The sequence below is a fragment of the Lissotriton vulgaris genome, chromosome 7 (assembly GCF_964263255.1).
Source record: "Lissotriton vulgaris chromosome 7, aLisVul1.2, whole genome shotgun sequence".
NCBI classification, from domain to species: Eukaryota; Metazoa; Chordata; class Amphibia; order Caudata; family Salamandridae; genus Lissotriton; species Lissotriton vulgaris.
In genome coordinates this window covers 1,628,345,837-1,628,369,425 of record NC_141695.1, presented here as the reverse complement: position 1 = coordinate 1,628,369,425, position 23,589 = coordinate 1,628,345,837, and the positions used below count along the sequence as shown (strand labels likewise).

Sequence of the window (23,589 nt, the reverse complement as noted above, 5' to 3'; positions counted from 1 at the left end):
AGAATCCCTCGAGGTACTTGTGCTGCTGAAAATGTGTCTGGCACGTGCCTGATCTTGTCTATGTTATCATGCATAGGAAGTAATGGACTATCCTCATTGAGGGGGCATATTTACAAGCACCACTTAAAAGGCAGCAAAACTGAGGCAAACAGAATGAGAGACTTTGACAACCCCATGGACTAACGGGGGAGAGGAAGGCACACTGTATAAGGGATTGAGCTAGAAGTAAAGTCAAGCCATATCTGCCATCATGTAAACAACCCACAACAGAAACTACAGCGAGCAGCAGGTAGCATAGGCTTTGTGTGGTTCGCTTGTCAGCAATATTGATTGAGAAGAGATGGATGTGTTATTGAAGAAGCACTTTAATCTACCCATAAATGTGAGAAATTATGTACATCTTCATGTACCAAGTACCAGATTCAACTGTCTTCCAGTTAGCTATGGCTAAATATATTCCACATTCCTACAATAACAATTCTAACCAATCCCACTAAATCAAGGAGATATTCCATTACTCAGCAGACATGGCATACAGACACAACAGAAAGAAAAAGCAACAAATCTGGGTAAAGGAGAAGTTGTTCAATCCGATGCACTTCAACATCAGGAACAGTGATTGACAATGGCACCAAATTTGAGGATTCCCACATCAGGCTATATGCTTCAACAGCAGGAGGACAGTTCAGGCATCAACTTCAACACATAAACCATGGGAGATTTTGCGAAAGGAAGGTCTAATCCATCTATGGCCAGTGAGGCTATAAGGAGGAAGAGAGGAGAAGGTTTAAGGTGTAATTCCAGAATTGCATGTGAAAAACAACAGAAAGGCAACAGCATGCAAAAGAACAATAATTAAATGTCAATAAGCCAAGCAAATACCACTTGCCAAACAATTTTTCACCTTCTCTAGTCTCCTGTCTTAAGAAATGGGAAAGTTACTATTTGTTGTGTACAGAGGGACAGCTATGATGTAGTCAGAAAAAAAGCAATGGGTGGAAATTGTGGCTTGGAGTATGTGCCACCTTCGATTTCATTTAATTTTGATTTTCTCTGCACGGCCTACAAAAAATTCCCTTTGCACATTCAAAGTATATCAAGCACCAAGGCAGCCTATTTGTTTAATGGGGTTGAAATAAGGCTTTGGAAGCCATTGAATCACTGGCCAAGTAAGGGCCAAGCCTTGGTACATTGATTACTGCTTCACCCCCAATCAAACAGCTTGGATGGCATATAATATAAATTAAATAAGGTTTTAAGATGTTGAGCTCTAAGATTGGAGGAGCTGAGGAATCTTTTGTCCAGTGAAAGGGCCCTATCCAGATCAATCTCTGGGTCCCCCAATTTCAACGCCCAAGCAGCCTCAGTCTTGACCATGTCGTCTGGAGAGCTTTCCATAAAAATGTTATACAGTCCATTTATTCTGCGCCCCCCACCCTTCAGATAATCCAGAAGTGCACTCCTTTTCCCCAAAATTATTCGGGGTCTTACTGCTCTAATTGTGTTTACCACCTGAAGATATTTATATTCTTGCCCTTCCCATAATGAATATCGCATCCTTAGGTCCTGCAGTGATCCACATACATCTTTCATTATTATTTGCCCCAGTGTTACAATGCACTGCTGCTCCCAATGCCTCCAAGATCCATCCATACACAAATTTGGGAAAAGTCCAGAATTCCACAGAGGAGTATGGTGATTATACCTAGAAATTCCCATTATATCTTTGAGCAGTTTATACCGGGTTTTCTTATAATACCTTCTTTCGTTTTCCGCAAGAGTACCCCGAAAGCTTCATTGCCCAATGCCAGCTGGAATATAGATGGAATGTCATCTTGGCCCCTTCCCTGTCCCGCCCCCCCGATCAAACAGTATTGCCATTTCTATAAGGAGACAGGACCAGTGATAATTCCTGATATTTGGCATATCCAAACCTCCCCTTTCCTGAGGTAAAGACATAAATTTATTTGATCTTCTGATCTTGCCGTATTGACATATAAATTTCATAAAAATTGCTTCAATTTCCTTTATTAGTTTATCCTCTATTTTAAAAGGGATAGACCTAAACTTGTACAAAATCTTGGGAAACATAGTCATTTTAATGGCATTAGCCCTACCTATTATCGTTAGATGTAAAGTATCCATCCTTTTTAAATCTTGTTCCATTGATTTCAGAAGTGGTGTAAAATTATCTCTAATTATATTTCCTGGTTGTGAATTAAGTGTTATACCAAGATACACCACCGAATTGACATATCTAGCATCCCGTTTAATTATATTTTTAGAGCACAGAATTTGGGTTTTAGCCTCATTTAATCTGTATCCTGAGCATTCCCCGAACGAGTTTGTCAAAGTCACTATTTCCCTCATAGTAGATTCGGGATCATTTGTGATAATGGCAAGGTCATCCGCATATGCGAGCAGTTTTGTTTGGAATCCTTTTATAACTCCAGGTTTTATCAATGTATTAGACATTATTTGAATTATTAAAGGGTCGATGTACAACGCAAATAAAATGGGAGAGCAGGGGCAACCCTGTCTGGTCCCCCTCGTTATACTAAATTTTTCTGAGCTCCCCCCCATCAATTGGATCCTAGCTGAAGGAGTAGAATACATTCCCTGTATGGCTTGTCGGAACCTTGGTCCGAACCCTCTCTCCTCCAGCACTTTCTACAAGAAAGATCACCTTACCCGGTCAAATGCCTTTTCCGCATCGAGGAGGACCATCGCGGCCCCCTCCCCACTGGCAGCACAGATATCAAACACAGTGATAGCCCTTCTGATGTGATCCGTCGTACCTCTCCCTGGGATGAACCCATGCTGCCAGGGCGATACAAGAGCTGCGATGACCCTCCCAAACCGGGTAGCCAGGATCTTAGAATATAACTTGTTATCAGCATTGACTAGGGAGATAGGCCGATAGGACCCCGGGTTTTCTTTAGGTTTGCCCTTCTTGTGGAACACCACGAACATAGTGATTGCCCTAGATGTGGTAGAGGACCAGCGGATATTGTGCACATGTTTCATGGGTGTGAGAAATTGGAATTAATCAAATCAGAGATAGCGGCTTTTCTAGAGGGACTTTTAGACGTCAAATTGAATTTATCCCCAACATTACTGATTATTGGGTGTGATGTTAAATTGAATTTAAGCATCGAGAAGGAAGCCTTAGTTTTTATAGCGGCAGCTGTACTCCGGATATTATTATCAGCCGCCTGGAAAGAGAGAGAGGCTCCAACTTTTCAAATGTGGATGTGTAGGCTTCTCGGCATCCATAACATTGAGGGTGCCCTATATGAGCTCAAGGGCTTAAAAACCAAAGAAATGGGGCTACGGCTGTGGGCACCAGTAGCCAGATGGAGAGCGGCAAGGATGGGGGGGTCTCTCAAGTGGGTCTGTAAATGTTATGCCTTAGGATTCTCTTTTCTGTATAGCTTACTTTATTTAGAATGTGATTTGTGGCTACATGAAATGCAAAGAACTGGCTTTGATTTTGACCATTATTTGTTCTTATATGTCAATGGGCATACTGCATTTTCTGGATTGAATTGCTTTTTGTTACGTGATACGTGTACACAAACTCTCAGTAATAAAAAAAATTAAAAAAAAAAAAAAGATTACTGCTTCACCCATGAAGCGGTGGATCCTTCATGCAATGGTAGGTGTCAGAGGGCCTGTTGAGGCTTCCAATAAGACACTGGAACTATAGAGAATGATAAAGAGCGAGGACAGCCTTTCACATCTCCATACCTCCTACAATATAAATGAGGCAGCCTGGGAAGTAACAGCAGGAAACAGAACTGCACCAAGTTTTTGTATTCCTACAAATTACACCCTTTGAGATTCTTTTAATCAAACTCAAGCTCAACACCCTGGCCAACCTGGAGAAGAGTTTTTTCAGAGTGAGGTTGGTATTGAAGGCCTTAGGGCCAGAACGAAGAGTCATATTGACACTGAAGGTTGAGAAATATCCTGGCACGAGAGGTGGGCTCCCTCCAAGAGTCTGCAGGTGAAGGGTGCTTACAATGCCATCCTACAGGCTCATGTCCAGAGATAGCTGAGAGAGAGACATTAATGGTAAGGTAGGGTATTCTCTTGTCATAAAGTGAAGCTAACCTGTGCCCAACTTGGAAGGAAAGGAGCCAAAGTGATGCAAACTCCATTCCAAGAACAAATTAAACATAACAAACGCGCTTCAGTGGTACGCCTTCCTCAGTGTAGGTGGCCGCCACGTTTTGCCTCATTAAATACATCGTCATAAACACCACGCAAGTACAGTGGGACACATAGTTTTCATGCCCTGCGAAGTTAGCAGAGGTAGGTTCCTGGGGGAGGTGCTGCCTATACAGATGATGGGGGTGATTGTTTTGCCAATGTGCAACATTCCGTCTATCATCTTGTGTGTTTTGCCCATACAGGGCATGCATGCAGAATTCCGCTGCATCTACGAGGTGAGGTATTTAATGTTGTTCTGCCATTTAAACAGTCTGGGTATGCAGGCCTTGAATGAGAGGTGCTCACAGAGGGGGCTCATGTTCAATTTATGTGATGATGATGTAGCACACCACTCAAGTAAGGCGGGTCATATAGTTTCTATGCCTGACCTTTGTTATGATGCTCTGCCTGACTTCCAATCACTGTGTATGACAATGTATCTAATGAGGCAAAACGTGGCGGCCGAAGGCACACCGCTGAAACAGGTTTGTTTTGTTATCTGTGCCAATAAATCTGAAGAAGGATTACCCCTGAGAGGGCCTGTGACTTATTTCTGGAGCTGGATATATATATAGGGGGCGGGGACTCAAATTGATTAATAAAGGAGTGTTCTTCTAAACCGGTTCCTGTCCCTCTGTGCCAGTGATCAAGGGCGTCCAGCCCGAAACGCGTATGGCTGAACTGGAGCGCGGAGTGCCTGCCCTGCTCTCTTCCACCCACGTGGCGCTGTGAGTCTGAAGGTGTGTGGCTCCCCACATGGGCAACTGTGGTGTTTTTATATATATATATATATATATATATTGTTATTGTTATTGTTATTTGTATTTGTATAGCGCAACACTCATCCTACAAGGATATCACGGCGCTGCAAAAAATAACAGTAGAACCAAGGCAGAGACCTGGGAGCAAATTAATTATTCTGAAGTGGGGAATAGTGCAGTTTTTAGTTTCTTCTTGAAGGTGGGGTAGGAGTCTGTGAGTCTGAGGTTAATCGGTAGTTCATTCCAGCTTTTCGCAGCAATATGTGAAAAGGCATTTCCGCCCATTCTGGAAAGCTTAATCCGAGTAGTGGCAGCTTTGGCAGAGGCTTGTGAACGTAAGTTCCGCGCTGGGACATAGAACTTAATTTTATTTCGAAGAATGTAAGGGCCTGTATTGTGAAGCGTTTTATAGGCAATACATAGCATCTTGAACGTAGCTCTTTGTCTCATGGGCAGCCAGTGTAAAGCTCTCAGACAACTTGTGGCAGAATCGTACTTTTTTTTGTTGCAAACAGCTTTTGCTGCGGCATTCTGGACCAGTTGTAATTTCCTAAATAAGTAGTCCGACATACCTACAAATAGTGAGTTGCCATAGTCCAGCCTGCTAACTAGTAACGACTGGACTAGGATCTGTCGACATTCAAGTGGGATCCAGGGGAAAACCCTTTTCAATCTTTTTAATATGGCAAATCCTTTTCCACATATTGAAGAGACATGGCTTTTCATTGATAGAGTGGTGTCCATCTGAATTCCTAGATTTCTAGCAGACGATGTGGGGATTGGTGGAGAACCTAAAGAAGTTGGCCACCAGGTGTTGTCCCAGAGCTGTTTGGCCCCGCCAAAGAGTAGAATTTCTGATTTGTCAGCGTTCAGTTTTAAATAATGGCCGTGCATCCAGTTGGATAGTTCTGACAAACAGTTATGTAATCTACTTTTGGCGTTGTTATCTCCATTTAGGGTAACCATCAGCTGAGTATCGTCAGCGTAGGAGCAGATATTAATGCCCCATTTCTTGCCAATCGATGCCAAAGAGGAGACATATACATTGAACAATATTGGGCTCAATGTAGCTCCTTGGGGAACTCCATATTTAATCTTACGAGGGGAGGAGGTAAAGTTGCCTAAACAAATAGACTGGGATCTATTGGATAGAAAGGACTCCAGCCAGTTTAGGGCTTTACCTTGTATTCCTTTTGTGGCAAGTATGTGGATAAGCAGTTTATGGGACACGGTATCAAATGCCGCTGATAAATCGAGGAGTATCAGGGCGACCGTTTTGCCTTTATCGACCTGCATGCGAATGTCGTCCATTACAGCTAGTAGCGTTGTTTCTGTGCTGTTATTAGATCTAAAACCTGTTTGGGAAACATCGAGAAGTTTGTTGATCTCTAGATAACTTGACAGTTGTTTTGTTACCAGTCTTTCTAAAACCTTCGATAAAAAGGGGAGCTGTGAGATGGGGCGGTAGTTTGCTGAGTCGTTTATATCCGCACCCGCCTTTTTTAGTAAAGGAATTACTGCCGATTTTTTCCAAATTTCTGGGAAGACAGCTTGCTCCAGAGACTGGTTAAGCACTTTTGTGACTGCGGGGCCAATTATGGGAGTCAGTTGGGAAAAAATAAAGTGTGGGCAAACATCCCATGGTGAGCCAGATTTAATTTCAGACATGGCTTTAGTGACCTCGTCTTCAGAAAATGGGCCAAAGGTAGAGCAGTTGGTTTGCAGAGTAGGGTCAATCCGATATTCCACAGGGGCCTGTCCGTTGTTTATGAAAGAGATATATATTTTATCAATTTTATCACAAAAAAAATCACTGATTTTTGTGCAGTTCTCTTGTGATGGTGTCAGGTTGGATGTAAGACAGGGAGGATTACACAGTTCTTTTACAATTTTAAAGAGCTCCTTAGACGAATTTTTATTCTGTAGAATTTTTTGAGAAAGATAGTCTTTCTTTGCTTTGCGTATGGCCGTGTGATAAATTTTCAACTGAGTTTTATATATGGCTCTATCATCGGCGTTTTTACTTATTCGCCATTTATGCTCCAGTGAGGTGCATTTTCTTCTTTCAATTTTTAGGTCTGGGCCATACCATTTCTCGGAGGTTTTTGATTTTAATCGATTTGTTACGAGAGTTCGTGAACAGTGGTCAAGTGCTCTCTCTATGTTTTCTCGTAAGAGACAAATTTCTTCTTCGCATGTCTTTTCAGAGCTAGAAAAAAAGGAAAAATCTTCCTTAAATTTTTCCAAAGAGAATTTACTCCAACATTTAGTGGGGTTGGCCGACTGGGCTAGCGATCTATTTGTTTTTAAAGGTAGGTTTAAGGTAAAATCTATCCTGTAGTGGTCTGTCCATGTCAAAGGGGTTATATCCGTAATGTTGGTCCTTGATATGTTTGTAAATATGAGATCTAACGAGTGCCCCGCTCTGTGAGTGGGGCGAGCTATTTTCTGAGATAATTGTAGGATTTCCATGTCTGTGGTAAGTTGTTTAGTTAGAAAATTATCAGCTAAATCGAAATGAACATTGAAGTCCCCAATGACTACAATGTTTTTATGGTTGAGGCAGAATGGAAGGATTTGTTCGAGGAGTTGAGTGCTAAAGTCAGTTGTGCTGTTTGGGGGATTGTAGATGATTGCACATCCAAAAATAACCTGGGTATTGATGGAGATGGAGATGGTTAACACATCGTGTTTACCTAGTTGAGTGACTCTTTCTTGATGACATGAAAAGCTATCTTTAAATATCATGGCCACTCCGCCTCCTCTCTTAATTTGTCGATTTAGATTAATGATTTTGTACCCAGTAGGAAGGGCTGCGGTAATATCCGGGGTATTATTCTCACCGAGCCAAGTCTCCGAAATGAAGGCAAAATCCGGTCGACTATCATGTAACATGTCCCATATCTCAGTAGAATGTTTAGGGAGGGACCTAGCATTGACATAGATGCATGTGTAGTCCTGTGTAGGTGTGACTTCCAATGAGGGTGGCTCCGAGAGGTTACAATTCCATCTACAAAAGCGGCAGCTAAAGGGGCCCATAGTGTAGGAGGGTCCAGCTTTGGCACAAAGGGGGGATGTTAAAGAAGTATTAAACCTAAGCAGCTCATCACGCGAGTATACCAATGAAGGAATGGCAGGACTACCTGTAGTTGTTGAAACAGGGGTTGTGGCCCCAGGTCCCGGCCTGTCGCGGACGGGCGCAGACGGGCTCGCCTTTGGCGAGCCTTCGGTCGCATTCGTCGCGCCCGCTGCGCACGTCCGCTGCGCTTCCTGTAAGGACACATCTTTTATGTAAGAAGTAGATGGAGGGGTGTGTCTCTAGGCAGGGGGCGTGGCCTTCAATCGGCCAATGGCGTTCTCGTTTTCGCTTCAGAGCGAAGGCAATGCTCGTTTCATTAAAATGCTGAAAGATCACAAATATAGTACAATTTTTAAAAAAATGAACAGAGGATCCTACTCCCGGCTGTGCCTCAGGAGGGACTGCAATTTTAGAGCGCAGCGCTCGAGTTCAGCGCGTGTTTTCTAGTGCAGAGGGGCGTGTCTCTAGGCAGGGGGCGTGGCCTTCAATCGGCCAATGGCGTTCTCGTTTTCGCTTCAGAGCGAAGGCAATGCTCGTTTCATTAAAATGCTGAAAGATCACAAATATAGTACAATTTAAAAAAAAATGAACAGAGGATCCTACTCCCGGCTGTGCCTCAGGAGGGACTGCAATTTTAGAGCGCAGCGCTCGAGTTCAGCGCGCGTTTTCTAGTGCAGAGGGGCGTGTCTCTAGGCAGGGGGCGTGGCCTTCAATCGGCCAATGGCGTTCTCGTTTTCGCTTCAGAGCGAAGGCAATGCTCGTTTCATTAAAATGCTGAAAGATCACAAATATAGTACAATTTTTAAAAAAATGAACAGAGGATCCTACTCCCGGCTGTGCCTCAGGAGGGACTGCAATTTTAGAGCGCAGCGCTCGAGTTCAGCGCGCGTTTTCTAGTGCAGAGGGGCGTGTCTCTAGGCAGGGGGCGTGGCCTTCAATCGGCCAATGGCGTTCTCGTTTTCGCTTCAGAGCGAAGGCAATGCTCGTTTCATTAAAACGCTGAAAGATCACAAATATAGTACAATTTTTAAAAAAATGAACAGAGGATCCTACTCCCGGCTGTGCCTCAGGAGGGACTGCAATTTAGAGCGCAGCGCTCGAGTTCAGCGCGCGTTTTCTAGTGCAGAGTGGCGTGTCTCTAGGCAGGGGGCGTGGCCTTCAATCGGCCAATGGCGTTCTCGTTTTCACTTCAGAGCGAAGGCAATGCTCGTTTCATTAAAATGCTGAAAGATCACAAATATAGTACAATTTTTAAAAAAATGAACAGAGGATCCTACTCCCGGCTGTGCCTCAGGAGGGACTGCAATTTAGAGCCATATATATATATATATATATTCAAACAAAGAGTTTAGCCCTCAGTGGAAGAAGCCACAAGAATGGTAAAATTTGGATCCATTTCTTTAAGGAGCAGCTGCAACAGGAGACGCAGAGAGAACAGTCACCATCTGTTCGTGCACAGCCAGACCGGTTTCGGGAGTCTATCCATTCTTCAATGGCTCCTTCTTGGCAATGATGATGCAGTATGCACTCGTGATATTAAAGCCTGCCTTCAAGGGCGTGGTCAGATGAAATGGCCTTCTGGGTCTTGTAGTGCATACACCATTTACCTCGTGTGAGTTCATCATTGTGGCAGTTAATAAAAGTTCGATTAAAACCCATGTGGGCTAGTCACCCCCTCTTTTGTTGGTCACTACCGCATCGATGACAAAATATTTCAGGTCTGACAAGTTCTTATTATGTACATCCTGAAAATGCCGAGCTACCGGGTAGCATTGGTCTGCGTGTAGGATCGCTCGTAAATGCTGCAAAATGCGCTGGTGCACAGGTAGCTTCGTGCTGCCAAAGTATTGTAAATTGCAGCTACAGGAAAGGACATAGACTGCTAATTCAGTGCGGCAAGTATAGTGGTCACGTAGAGGAATGGGGTTAGACTCAAATGGAGTCTCGTAAAATCTAGTATTCACTCCAAACTTGCACGCTCGACACGAGCTGCAGCGAAAAAACCCATTTCGAGGGGATAACCAGTTGTTGGTCTTGATTGTCTCAAGGCTGTTCTTTACCAGATCATTTCTCATCGCATATGCACGTCTAAATGTGACGGTTGGTGTTTTGGGCATAATGTCTCTGAGAACTTGGTCTGTCAAAATGATAGGCCACTGTTGTTTAATGATCTTGGTGACTTCTTTAGCTTGACGACTGTAACAAGTGATTAGTCTAAGGCTACTGCTATCGTCTGTCTGTGTGGCATTGCTGTCCATCCCCCTATTGGGGTTGAGCAGATCATTTCTACATATTCGGTTAGCTTTCCTCATTGCTGTTTCTAGCAAAGCTGGTTTATTTCCACGGCTGATTAATCTTTTCTTTGCCTCCTGCTGACATTTATCTCTTAAATCTGGGCAACTACATGTCCTGTGGATACGCAGGAACTCCCCATAGGGGATGCTCCTGATGGTGTGCTGAGGATGAAAACTGGCCGCGTGGAGGATTGAGGATTGAGGATTTTATATATATATATATATTTATATATATATAAAATCAAGTCTTTGCTAGTCCGCTTCCTCCAGTGAGAATTCACGGCACCACAACAAAGGTACATTTTCAAAAGTTATTTATTGGCACACCAAAGTGCAAAAACAGGTTAAAAGGATGGTCTATATATATATGAAATATTTGCTGCTGAGGCCTGAGTTTCCTTCTTCGCCAGGTGTTTGTCTGGAAGTGGTGGGAATCGTTTCGAATATATTTATGTATATATATATATATATATATATATATATATATATATATATATATATATATATATATATATATATATATATATATATATATATATATATATATATATACACTTACACAAATTGGACGGTGACACTAAAATTATTCAGACGGTGACAAATTCTCCACAGGAATAATAAAGCAAAGAGATGGATTTCACTCATTATGTGAAAAACATATATCTTATATTATTTGTTTAATTTTAAACAATTCATCCTATCATTACATACTCTCTAAATGCCTATATAAGTGCATATCTGCCTCCCTCTGTTACAAACCTTTTATCTCTGTACCAGCTGACAAAACCTCCTCTATGCATGAAACTATGTATGAAACTCTGTACGAAACTAAATACAACCTAAATAAATACCTCCACTCAGCACTACTATTTGCCCCTGTTGGTTGAATGAATGAATGAACAAATGAAATTGAATTTATAGAGCACAACTGCTCTTTCATAAGAGGTGTCCTGGCGCTTACATAAATTGAGTAGGAACATATTTACAACTCCCCAAACAGAGCTGTCTTCACCTGTGCCTTAAACACACTTTTGCTAGAGATGGAGTGGACAAAGAGTGGATGGACATTCCAGAAACTGGGGGCCAGAAGTGAGAAGTCTCTTCCCCCAGATCTGATGTGAATAATGATCAAATAGATGCTCCTAGAGAGTTCCAGCATAAGGTAATGGAAGAATATTTCCTATGTCCACTTAACTGAAATAATATTCAAGTTGCCATTTCTCAGTGTCAATCAGTGTGATTTTTCTTGTTGGCAGGTCTATTTGTAGGTGTACTCACATCTCACATGTGGAAGGTTATTCCACCTGAATAGGACACGTTACAAAGCAAACATTTACAACAATGCTTTTACAACATGGCTTTTACATTGCAACATCCAGTAGAACGCATGATTTTACAACACATGCCCTCACACAACGCATTTTTAGCAACTACATTTACAAAGCATTCTACTACAATGCATACCACGGATGTATGATGGTACAACGCGATCAAAATGATCGCGGTACATCACAACGCATCTTTTACAATGCAAGTCGTTACCACGATTGCGCTGTAGGGTGCTGGACTTCGGAACAGTAAGATTTACTATTCCAACTCCAGCCTACGTACAGTAGGGAAGGTGTTGGAATAGTAAATCTACTATTCCTTAGTCTAGAGCGCCCTCCAGCGCAAGTTGTGATAACGACTTGCGTTGTAAAAGACGCGTTGTAATGGCACCGCAGTGTTTTGACTGCGTTGTGCCGTCTGCTCACCCATACCACTTTTAGGGCAACAGTAGGGTAAGTGTTGTATAGTGTAGGGGGAAAATTACTATTCCCACTCCAGTGAGTTCAACCGTAGTGTAAGTGTTGGATAGTGTAGGGGTGAAACATACTATTCCCACTCCAGTGAGTACAACCGTAGTGTAAGTGTTGGATAGTGTAGGGGTGAAACATACTAGTCCCACTCCAGTGAATGCAACAGTAGGGTATGTGTTGGATAGTGTAGGGGTAATAATTACTATTCCCATGTACTCCAAAACCAATACCCACCCGAAAACTTAAAAAATCCCCATTACTTCCCTTATAATGCGTTGTAATGGTATGCGTTGTAGTGGCATGCATTGTAATGGTTGCGTTGTAATGGTATGCTATTTAATGCTGTTGCGTTGTAAAAGGCACGTTGTAAAGGTAGTGCGTTGTAATGACTGCGTTGTAATGGATGTCTCCCTTTCCTCCTCCCACAATGGTCAGTTATCTTCTGATTCCTTTCAAAGCAGAATTCTAGTACAATGCACTGCTCAGCAGAATAAGAAACCATTATTTCTGCACTTGTTACATTTCGTAAAGGTTAGCATGCATTGAAAAAAACGTAAATTTGGATACTGCTATGAATGAGATTGGATAATATAGTGACCAGACAGTACTGATCAAACTGTCATTTCAAAAGTAATGAAGATGGTAGCAGGTACTGGTACTGAACATATAGGCACCTGTGTCTGCTGGAAGTACTGAGAAAGCAGGACTGACCATAACTGAAGGTGCTGATACTGGAAATACTCACTAAAGGTACCAGCAACTGGAAATACAAGCAATACTGAACACTGGAGGTACTGGCACTGGGCATACTGGTAATACTGATAATTGGAAGTACTGGTACTTTAAATACCTATAATACTGTTCACTGGAGGTACTGACACTGGAAATACTGGTAATACTGATTATTGGAGGTACTGGTACTGAAAATACAGGTAATACTGATTATTGGAGGAATTAACACTGGGAATATTGGTAATACTGATTATTGGAGGTACTGGAAATACAGGTAATACTGATTATTGGAGGAATTAACACTGGGAATATTGGTAATACTGATTATTGGAGGTGCTGGTACTGGAAATACAGGTAATGCTGATTATTGGAGGTACTGGTGTGTCGGGCATAGACCTCATTGGCACCAACAGTGACAGCAGATACTGGAACTTGGAACATTAGCATTACCATTATCTTTTGTGAATATATATTTGCTTTTAAGTGCTTCTTGCTCTAGAGGTTGAGGATTTTGGAATTACTATGAATCCATAACTGTAGAATAAAAGGCCATACTACTAGGATGTGACCTCCCGCTGTATCGCTGCTAGTTTATTATCTGTAAATGAATACTGTACCTTATCTTGGCCGCAGACATTCCGTTCCACATTTAGATGAGCAGCACTTCAGGTTTCCTTCGCACCCGCTGTCGCTATCACAAGTCTGACGAGCAGCACGGAAACATCTTATTGCATTCAATGGACATGAACCAGGTTTAGCTGAAATACAGACGCATCAGAGACAGTGTATTCACAGTGGAGTAACAAATATGCTCTACTGCAAGACAGAACTAGCCCCTCCTCTCCTGGTTTACTAGTGACATATAGCCACATTTGATGTGTAGGAGACATCTCTACACCATAGGCTGAGGTGCCACTCTACCTGCTGCACTTGATAGCTGCACCCCTGTCCTCCTTGGCACTTCATAAGTCCATACTTCTCAAATCAGATGATCGCATAGGCTGCCTATGAGCGGCCCATGGCAGCACGTGTGATTACACTTTCTCCTACACCACAAGTCTTTTGTCACTTCATATTTTCAACAAGAAAAACAGAAATGATGAAGGTAAACTGGTTGTAGTTAAAAAAAAGCTTACATTTATAGGTAGCTCTGTTCACCTGAGCACTTACTAGTTTGCCATCACTTTCTGAATGAAGCTCATTGTGATTGAATTGCAATTAGATTTGTATAGTGATTACTACCCATGGTATGGTGTTGCCCAATGCTGGCGCCATTTTGGAAGGGGGTGGAGCTCGAGCTTACGCAGGCCTTGGGATGGGAGGTTCTACACGATCCATTGCGTATTCTGTTAGGGGTCTTTGACGGCCTGGATGGCTCCAGGATGGACAAACGTCTCTTAGGGACAGCGGTGGCCAAAAGTGACATAACAGCGCTTTGGTCGTAAGCCAAGGCCCCTACGGTGCAGAGATGGCAAAGGGGAGTGGACTGGTGTGGGATCTAGGAAGAGGCCCTATTCGAGGCTCGGGGATGTCTTGATTTATTTACCATAGCGTGGGGTAAATGGTTTAATATGCTGCCACCATGATGATCTGTTTTCCTTTTATTCTATGCCGCACTGTAACCACCATACAAACTGCTGTGTTATACTCTGACGGACCGCCCTCTTTATGCCACCAATGTACCCTGGCATGTTCCCTTTAATGCTTAATGAACTGCAACCAATGAATTTCTCTGTTTTTATAAAATTAATAAAGTTGAATATCAAAAATAAAATAATTAATAGGAGTTACTTGCAAACATTAGTTGGGGTTTATTTATTTATTTATTTTATTTTAGCTGTTTTATAGCGCGCTCAGATACTACCAGAGTGTCCTGGCGCGTGTTGGGTGTAACAGATGCCCATGGGATTAATAGATGAGCCTGGGGAGGTTCAGGCATTGTTATGTTGCAGGGATATGCAGGGATATGACTTTCAGAGGAAGAGAGGTTCTGACCTTGTAAATGAGTTGTGGGAAGTTTTCAGAAATACATTGATAGGCATTAAGACAAACATGCATGTAATAGAGTAGGTTGTTCTCAGAGAGAGGAGGCATGCAGTGGATGGTCAGGAAGGAGAGAGCCATTTGAAAGAAAAAAAGGGTGGAGATAATCAGAACGTTTTAAGTAAAGATCAGTTTTTCATGCAAGGTTTTAGCAATATAAAGGGAGTAAGACTGTGGAAAGAAGCATTTGTATGTGAATACAGTGCTATCTATATTAGGCATTTTAGAGGGATTAGAATGAGGCAAACATCCTGTCTACTGCCAGGCTACTTCTAGGCCGCCATTGCAGCAAGAACAGCTGAAATATGTAGTGCTTTAGGCTGTGGAAAGGACACAGTAACCTCAAGATCATAGGAAATATATGCGTAATGAATGCAAACATTAAAAATGCCTGTGCTGATGTATTCAGATGTTCATCCATAAGTTTGCCTCCCAGTATTAAATATGAAAGCAAAGTGGGATTCATTTGGTTGTGTCCGGTTTACCATTGTACAAGATGTAGGGTGAGGATAAGTTCACCAGACAGTAAAGAGTATCGCTCACATTTCTGTGGCTGGAGGGTGGAGATCGAGAAACTGATGTTTGGAGGATGGCAACTGGGCTACATTTAGAAATTCAATAAAGGCTTTGTTAAAAAGAGGATACTGATTAGACTTCCTGAAGGACTGCCCTTTGCTAGATAGTAGGGGTCAGGGGTGGAACTGCAGATTCTATTGTAAAAGGTGAAAAGGCCCCCTTTGTGTGGCCTAGTCATTTTTCTGCCCCCCCCCCCAGATCACACTTTAAATTGCTTTGCTGACAGACAAGTGCAGACAACATACACTGCTTTAAGCCTTTTTTGTGGGTGCTCCAGGATGACGACTATCCAACAGAAAGGGCCCTGACTACAAAAAGGTTGTGTTTTGAGAACAGCCAGGAAAGGACATTTAAAAGGAGGATTACCCCCAAACCGGTTCAGATGCATAAACAGTGGATGCACTTGCATCCACTGTAAAGTTACATACCAATAGAAGCGGCTAGCAGCCTCGTCAACTTGTACGTAATTGAGAAGGCTACATTGAGAGGCTATACCCTTAGATGGCCTCTTTGCATGTCTCTCTGAGGTAGGCTTGTACAATACAAGAATTCTGATAGCAAGATTCACTAGCTTTCGGTGGAGACAAATCGCAATTTGTGAAGACACAGGGCAGTATTGAGGCAAGGGATTTCACTCAAAATGGACAGTCTCCTAAACACACAAGACAGCTTTCTAGAATTACAGGACAAACAAGTTTGTAGATACACAAAGAACACAGGGTTCTGAGGCAAAAGACCACATAGAGTTCAAAACTCAGTGGAGAGAGACCCAACAGAACACACAGCCATCTACAGAGTCAGACGACACACTATTCTACAAACATACAAGACATACCACAGGTGCTGGAAATTACTGTCTTTTGTGTGGTAATCTCCCAGATTTTTGCATTCACTGCCTATTTTTGCTGACTCATTTTGTTGGCATTAGCACTCAGCACACTTTACTTCTGCTCCCTATTCCAAGCATGGTAGGATTGGTATACACCTGATTGGTGCCTTTAATTTACTTATATGTCCATAGTAGAAGTTATCACATGTACACAGGACCTGTAAAGTAAAATATGTCTCAGGCCTGCCATTGCAGCCTCTGTGTGAAGTTCTAAAACTGCCATTTCAATCTGGCAAAATAAACCTTTTTTCATGTCTAAGCCTTCCTTTTTAATACTCATAAAACACCCCACAGGTAGGCCCTAAAGGCTCATAGGACAGAGTGCATGGTATTTAAAAAGGGAGACATGTGTACTTAAGTTTCACATGTCCTAGCAGTGAATAGGGTGTTACAAAAGGGGGGTTTTACCCATGCAGTCGCGGGGACCTGGGCGCTATGTGGTATGTGTAAGGAAGGGTCCCCGCAAGGAGAACGTGTTATGTACAACACACACTAACACTGAGTAACACAACCATTAATCAAGGGAAATAAATCAAATTAGTAACGAGCATTGTCCTTTATTTTACAATACCGGAAATGGCTAATCCATGTGTAATCCTTTGACAGAGACGAGCCTCCGAATAAATTGATTCGGGTACAGTGGTACTCCTTTAAACTACAGCTCCAGCGCGTGACCCGAGTGTCTGATTTAATCACCGCTGAAGTTTATTGTACACGGAAATGGCTATTTCACGTGTAATCCTTTGACAGAGATGAGCCTCCGAATAAATTGATTCGGGTATAGTGGCACTCCTTTAAACTACAGCTCCAGCGCGTGACCCGAGTGTCTGATTTAATCGCCGCTGAAGTTTATCATACACAGAAATGGCTATTTCATGTGTATTTTTCTAGTGCGACGCCATGGAAACTGGTTTCTAATCACTTTAGAGTGACCTATAACGTTTTCATCTTTTACGACACCCTAAGTGCCAAGTTGAACGCCTCTCACCTGTGTATCCAATACAGAATTGCCCCTCGTTTCTCCTCCCCTCTCCTGCACACGTCCTGATGAAGACCCCATATAAGGATTTAACGTAGCATACGGCTAAGGGTCGAAACGTCGACGGCCTTTTCTCTTCAGACCTCCGGCACATGCCCCTGATCATTTGAAACTGTGTATGTGTCCATTGAATGTCCACAATATAACAGTTGTTTAGTGGATGCCAAAAATGTAGGCTTTTTGTATCAGATTTGTTTTGACTCTGAATTGCAAACTGTTATAATTTGTAATTCTTTATGACTGTGTGTACCTTTTTCTGACTTGACACCGCCCTGAGCACATTCTTTCCTCCCCTCCTTTCCTTCCCCCATTGGGGCTATCGATTAGATATGAATTTTTCTATATTGATTGTAATCCGGTATTGTAAAATAAAGGACAATACTCGTTACTAATTTGATTTATTTCCCTTGATTAATGGTTGTGTTACTCAGTGTTAGTGTGTGTTGTACATAACACGTTCTCCTAGCAGTGAATAGAGCCCAAAGTCTTTTTTCACTTTAGCAAGGCTAGCCTCCCACAGGCTAACACTAGTTTACCTTAATACTTTTAATAAGTGAAAAATTCAGTATGGGAGTATCTAGAAAAATACTTTTTGTACTCATTCTAATTGTAATCTAAAATTCTCTTTCATTGTAAACTCTGATTTTAACTTACTGTTTTCGAATATGCCACTTTTAGAAAGTTGGAATTTTCCTGCCTCAACCAAATGTGCCTTTCTCTCAGTGTCCAGTCCAGGGTCACATTACCAGGAAAGGTCTCCAGTGGGGTGATGTGTATTCCTCCCAAGCAATGGATAAAAGGGCGCTGGGTGTAGGGAAGTGTGCTGAGCAGTTTGACCTACATGTCTGTACCCTGCCCCTCCTGAGCTTCAAAGGTTGCAGGAGGGTTGTTCCCATTCCTTTCCTGCCTACCCTGACCCTGGCATATGCAGCTCACACTTGGGTTTTCCTGCCATCTGTTTCCCTATACAGACAGGAACAAAGACCAGGGAAAAGGTAAAAACTGATCAGGTCCATTTATAAGGTTAGACAAAGGGGTGACCTCCACCCACAGACTGCCAATACGTATACAAGTGGTACCCCAAGAACCTGAAATTTGAATACTCCTTGATCTGAAAAGATTCTAAAAACGGACTGCCAGACTGTCTGCAGAAGGACATGCTTGCCCTGAACCCAAGACCTCACAAGTGACTCCAAGGGTCAATTGGTTGACGTAAATGGCATTGAAGTACATAAGCATGCCATTCGACTTAGATTTGCTTGCACCGTCTTTCAAGAACACACTGTGTCCCTCTTTGGAAAAATAGATAAATTAGCGGCTTCCAAGAAAATATCTTGGTTTTTGTAAAACTATTGAAGACATCATCAGATCTTAGGAAGTGCATTGGCAACCCAACAGAGGTGCGACTCTGCAATAGGGACAGGTGCATATTTGTTTTAGAAGTTGTATTTTTGGGACATTAAATAACAGCCAATGGTCTGTCACACAAGACAGATCTACTTTTGGCCATTGTTCAAGTCAAGACTGAAAAGATTTGATTCCAATCATCTGCATGAGCATGTCTGCAATGTGCGGACCAGGATTTCTTTCCCTCTCAATTGCCTGGTTGGCCTGGTGCATATCCACACAAATGTACATTGCACCTCCACTGTCATTTTTTGGCACTACCACTATGGGCGACACCCATGGCATGGGACTGGTAGAGCGCTCATTGATGTTGTGTTTCAACAGCTATTCTAGTTCTTTTTCAACCGCTTCTTGTAGGTGAAATGCACATTTGCAGTACCGCTGTGCAACAGCCTGGATGTCTTCGTTAATGTGAAGTTGCACCTTCATTGTTTTGAGCCTTCCTAAGGAATTGACTCACAGTTTCAGATTGCGTATTTATTTTTTAATTGATAGATATTAGTCCCATGTCAGCAGCAGTTTCAAAACTAATTAGACATGCACTTGACAAAATACCTTGAAGAATGTGGATTGGGGCTTGCACCGATCTCTTTTCATGCCACAAAGTCACTGTGAATGATCCTTGACTCAGCAACGGTTTAGGCCCAGGTCAGGTGTACACCTTTGTGTTTGACACTTTGAATTGCAGTTCGGGTGGCAAATTGTTAAATTTTTTGATTGGCATGATGTTAATTTTTGCACCACTGTCAACTACAAAGGTTATGGGGCAATCAGTGACTTTCAGTGTGATCTTAGGGCAATGTCCATATGAATTATTTTGTTTCGTTGATTCACTTGTTTTTGGTATGCGTGTGTCTTCTTTGCAAGCAGCAAGGCCTAGGTGTGCATGTTGTTTCTTTATAGATATAATACTTGCACATTCCCCTTCTTCAGTGTTCCTCGATGATGACATCGATAACCTCTTGCAGGATGAATTTGATGACAATTGACTTTGTTTAGTTTTCAGCTATCGCAGTTGAGGTTGCTTTTTTGTCTCGCCGTGACGCAATTGGTTTCTCATTTGCTCTGCAAACCATTATGAAGTGGTTCTTTTTGCAATCTTTGCACGTCTACCCGATGACTGGACATTTACTTCAAATCGTAAACACAGTTTTTCTTACTTCAAGGATGTCAACTTTTGTGCATTCACTTTGTGCTTGTGTTTGCTCTTTATGATTAATGCCAAGCCACCATTTGCTGCTCCAGCTTCCATTTTGACAGCTTATCTTTCTGCTCTCTCCTCATCTCTTTCAGCCAGTAGTACTTTTTTCTAAGTTAAGAGTCTCTCTCAACATGCGTCTTCTGAACCAGTCTGAAAGACAGCCATCAATGACTCTGAGATGCATGGATTCGTTATCAGTAAACTTACAGTGTTTGATAAGCTCATCAAGTCTCTCAACAAACTCATCCATAGTTTCACCAACTTGCTGTCTCGTTTAATTGATTATGTACATTTCACAGTCCACATTGTCATTGGATTGCACCTGGCTCCTAGTGCTTATTTGATCTCATGGTACGATATTGTCCCAGTCTGTGAGATTATCTTTATCCCTTATTTTACTCCATCACCAGCAACAATCTGAGCTTTTAATGATTTATTTAATCATTTACTTCTTCCAGAGCATCAATGAAGTCATAGAAAGTCTCAAACCATGTGGTCCATCTGGCACCACAACTCTGCTAACTGGTAGTATCGAACAGTGGTATTGAAGTGTGTGGGGGCTTAAAATGTGGCAGGACCATATTAGATGTGTCTTATGGCAGCAACTAGAAGGTTTTATTATCTTGAAGACTTTTTTTGTTGTACTGAATGCCACTGGCTGCAGACTTACCCTGCCCTCGGCACCTTCTCCGGGGGCCAACAATCTTGCAAGCACAACCCCAGTATTTGCTCTTGAGTCACCTCGCCCGATTTTGAGGTCAAGAGGCCGGTGAATACATTTAACTACTTATACTTGGTTGCCAAAGCCTTTTAGCATATTCGGTTTTCACAGCCTTTTATGTTGTTACCTCATTGTCACTGCCTTTAGCGTCATACCTGGTTGTCGCTGCCTTTAGAGTTCTCTTTGTGTGAATAAAGGCTCAGCACATCTGCTAGGCCTTTAACTTCTCCAAGAGGACTTGTAAGGGCTGGAGTGGAGCTTGCACTCCACAAGCCAACTGCAGATTCTTTTGCACTGGCTTGGGGCTCATGTGGCATGCACAGTTTGTTGTATCTTTGCAAACTCTCGGGCACAGCAATCTTGTTTCATCGGGGCATGTATTCCACCTTCGTCGCCAGTTGTCGTGTCCTCCACAACCCTGGAGCATGCACAAGAAAATGCCACACACGGAGCTCATGAACAGCATCTTTATTCATCAGCCTAAAACATTTAAACTGAAACTTCTACAGTGACCAGAATGAGGGATCCGCGAGATGTAACCTTGGTTGCACTTGAATGCAAGGCATTATCATCTTATCTATTTTTAGTTGGACTTATATATGTAACTACCACTTTAACAATAAACCCATCAATCCGGTCTGAATTTCTGGTATTAGCTCAGAGACATGCAAGAGGGATCAGCATAATGCACAAAAGGGTGCATTAAGAAGCACAACACTTGGCACTTTATTGATACTTCATGCATTAGGAGGCCACTTGCCAGGCCAGAGACTCTCTATGCATTAAACACTTTAACTTTCACTTGAATATTCCTGTTGCTAACCCTCTGTACATGACTGATATGGCAGTATTACAAATGCAGCATTTTGCAGGGGGTTTAGTTGGGGGTTCGGTCAAGTGCATTTCTTTTTCTCATGCCTCTTGATTGATTTGATGATTGTATTAACTGTTACTTTTATCTACTACATTTACATGTGTTTTATTGTAATGTTTATTTATTAACCCACCAATATTTGTTTTATTTAACTAAATGATCCCATCAACAAAGTCCAACAGGGAAACAAAAGGGAACCATCCTCTAAACCTGTGCGTTGACAGACGGCCTGTCCAAGCAATAGAGAAGCATGAAAATCACATTTAAGACAGTAGCCGAAGAGGGCTGTTCCAAATCCCACCCTCTCGCTAACTTCTTTTTCATTTACTGAAATCATCAGCTCTCACATCAAGATGATGTTAGGGTGCTGTGCTGTTGGAAAAAGACTTAACAAGCAGCACCCTAACATCATCTTGATGCACGAGAAAAGGAAAACTCTATCTCCTAAGTGAACATAGAAAGTACCATAGGGAGAATGAAGCCAGAAGATGCACTACTTGTGTGTGCCGCACACATAGACACAAGCCATCACAAACACACAAAGGAGAGTTCACAAATATTTTGCTTTGCAGCACAGTATCTTCAGCCACATACCTTTGAAAGACGGCTCACACCTGCGTCCTGTCTTCGTGAGGCAGCACTTTAGTCCTCTCGCGCACTCACTGTCTGAGCTGCAAAAATCCTTTCTGTTTTTAATGCCAGCCTCTTTGAAATTAACAATTGGACACTTGCCAGGCCGTTCTGAATAGAAAAGAACGGAAACAGAAGTTTAGTAAGTCCAGCATTGAAACTTTTTTTTGTCTTGTTATGTTCATTCATTTCAGTTCTGCCATTTTCTCTTTTTAAAGGATAAATTATCCTTGGGTGCTTTGAGCAGTGAAGTCCATATTACCAAATGGAATGGACAGATCAGAGCTTGTTCTGCACTTTGGGCCAGATGTAGGTAGGCTATTACCGGTCAGTAAATAACAAATCAGTATTTACCGATTCAGTATTTACCGAATCATCATTTACCGATTCGGTATTTACCGAATCGGTAAATGAGACGTAGGAAGCACTTTAAAGAGTGCTTTAAGGATTTGTTATTTACCACTAACTATTGGTTGGTGGTAAATAAGGAATTCCTCTGTAAATGCAAATCTGTGCATTTACACCTGTGCCATGTGACAGACATACATGCCCTTAAGGCATGTATGTATGGGAAGACATACATGCCCTTAGGGCATGTATGTATGACACATGTGCACACCAGCACTATTCAGGGGTGCAGATAAGGTAGCAAAGGTCCAGGGATTTTAAGGCTTTGGACAACACTTGAATAAGTAAGATTAATCCACCCAGCTGGATCGGTGACGGACTCCAGCAAGGACGAAGGCTCTGTGGATGACTGCAGGACGATTTATTATGATTGTCCTTCTTGTTGGAATTTATATTCAAGAGTCATTTGCTGTGCTCTGGTCACACCCTTGAGAAAGCCCCGGCGCAAATCGCCAAGAGGGGGCGAAACACGTGTCGGCTGTCCTTGTTCTATGAATAAAAATAAAGAAACCTCGCTGCAAACAAAAATGTTTTTGTCCTCTATATCACGATCTGGAAAGAATGGATATTAATCTTGGAAAACTGATTTAATTTTATGTGGAGATCACACTTACCACTTCTCAAAACTATTCAGGGGTACCACAGGGTGTCAAAGTGACACCCTGCCACTCTTGACTATTTCCCTATTTTACCAAATCGGTATTTGACATTCATTCCTATGGGCCTATGGCAATTACCGAATCGGTAAATACTGATTCCGTAATTACCGAATCTTAACGATTCGGTAATTTTTACTGAATTATTACCTACAAAGGATTTACCGATTCTAAAATACCGAATTGGTAAAATTCAGTATTTTAGAATCGGTAAATCCTATTTACCAACATCTAGCCCTCTGTTCTTTCTTGGCTACGCTTCATT

The 23,589-nt window shown here is 42.2% G+C and overlaps 1 protein-coding gene across 1 annotated transcript in view; it reads right to left on the bottom strand.

Moving 5' to 3' along the window:
* Nucleotides 1–439: 439 nt before the first annotated feature.
* LOC147706149 (uncharacterized) overlaps nucleotides 440–23,589 on the bottom strand; it is a 389,457-nt gene continuing 366,307 nt past the window's right edge. The window contains exon 5 of the mRNA XM_086932584.1: nucleotides 440–761. The gene's annotated coding sequence lies outside the window, so the exon portion shown is untranslated. The remainder of the gene's footprint in view (nucleotides 762–23,589) is intronic.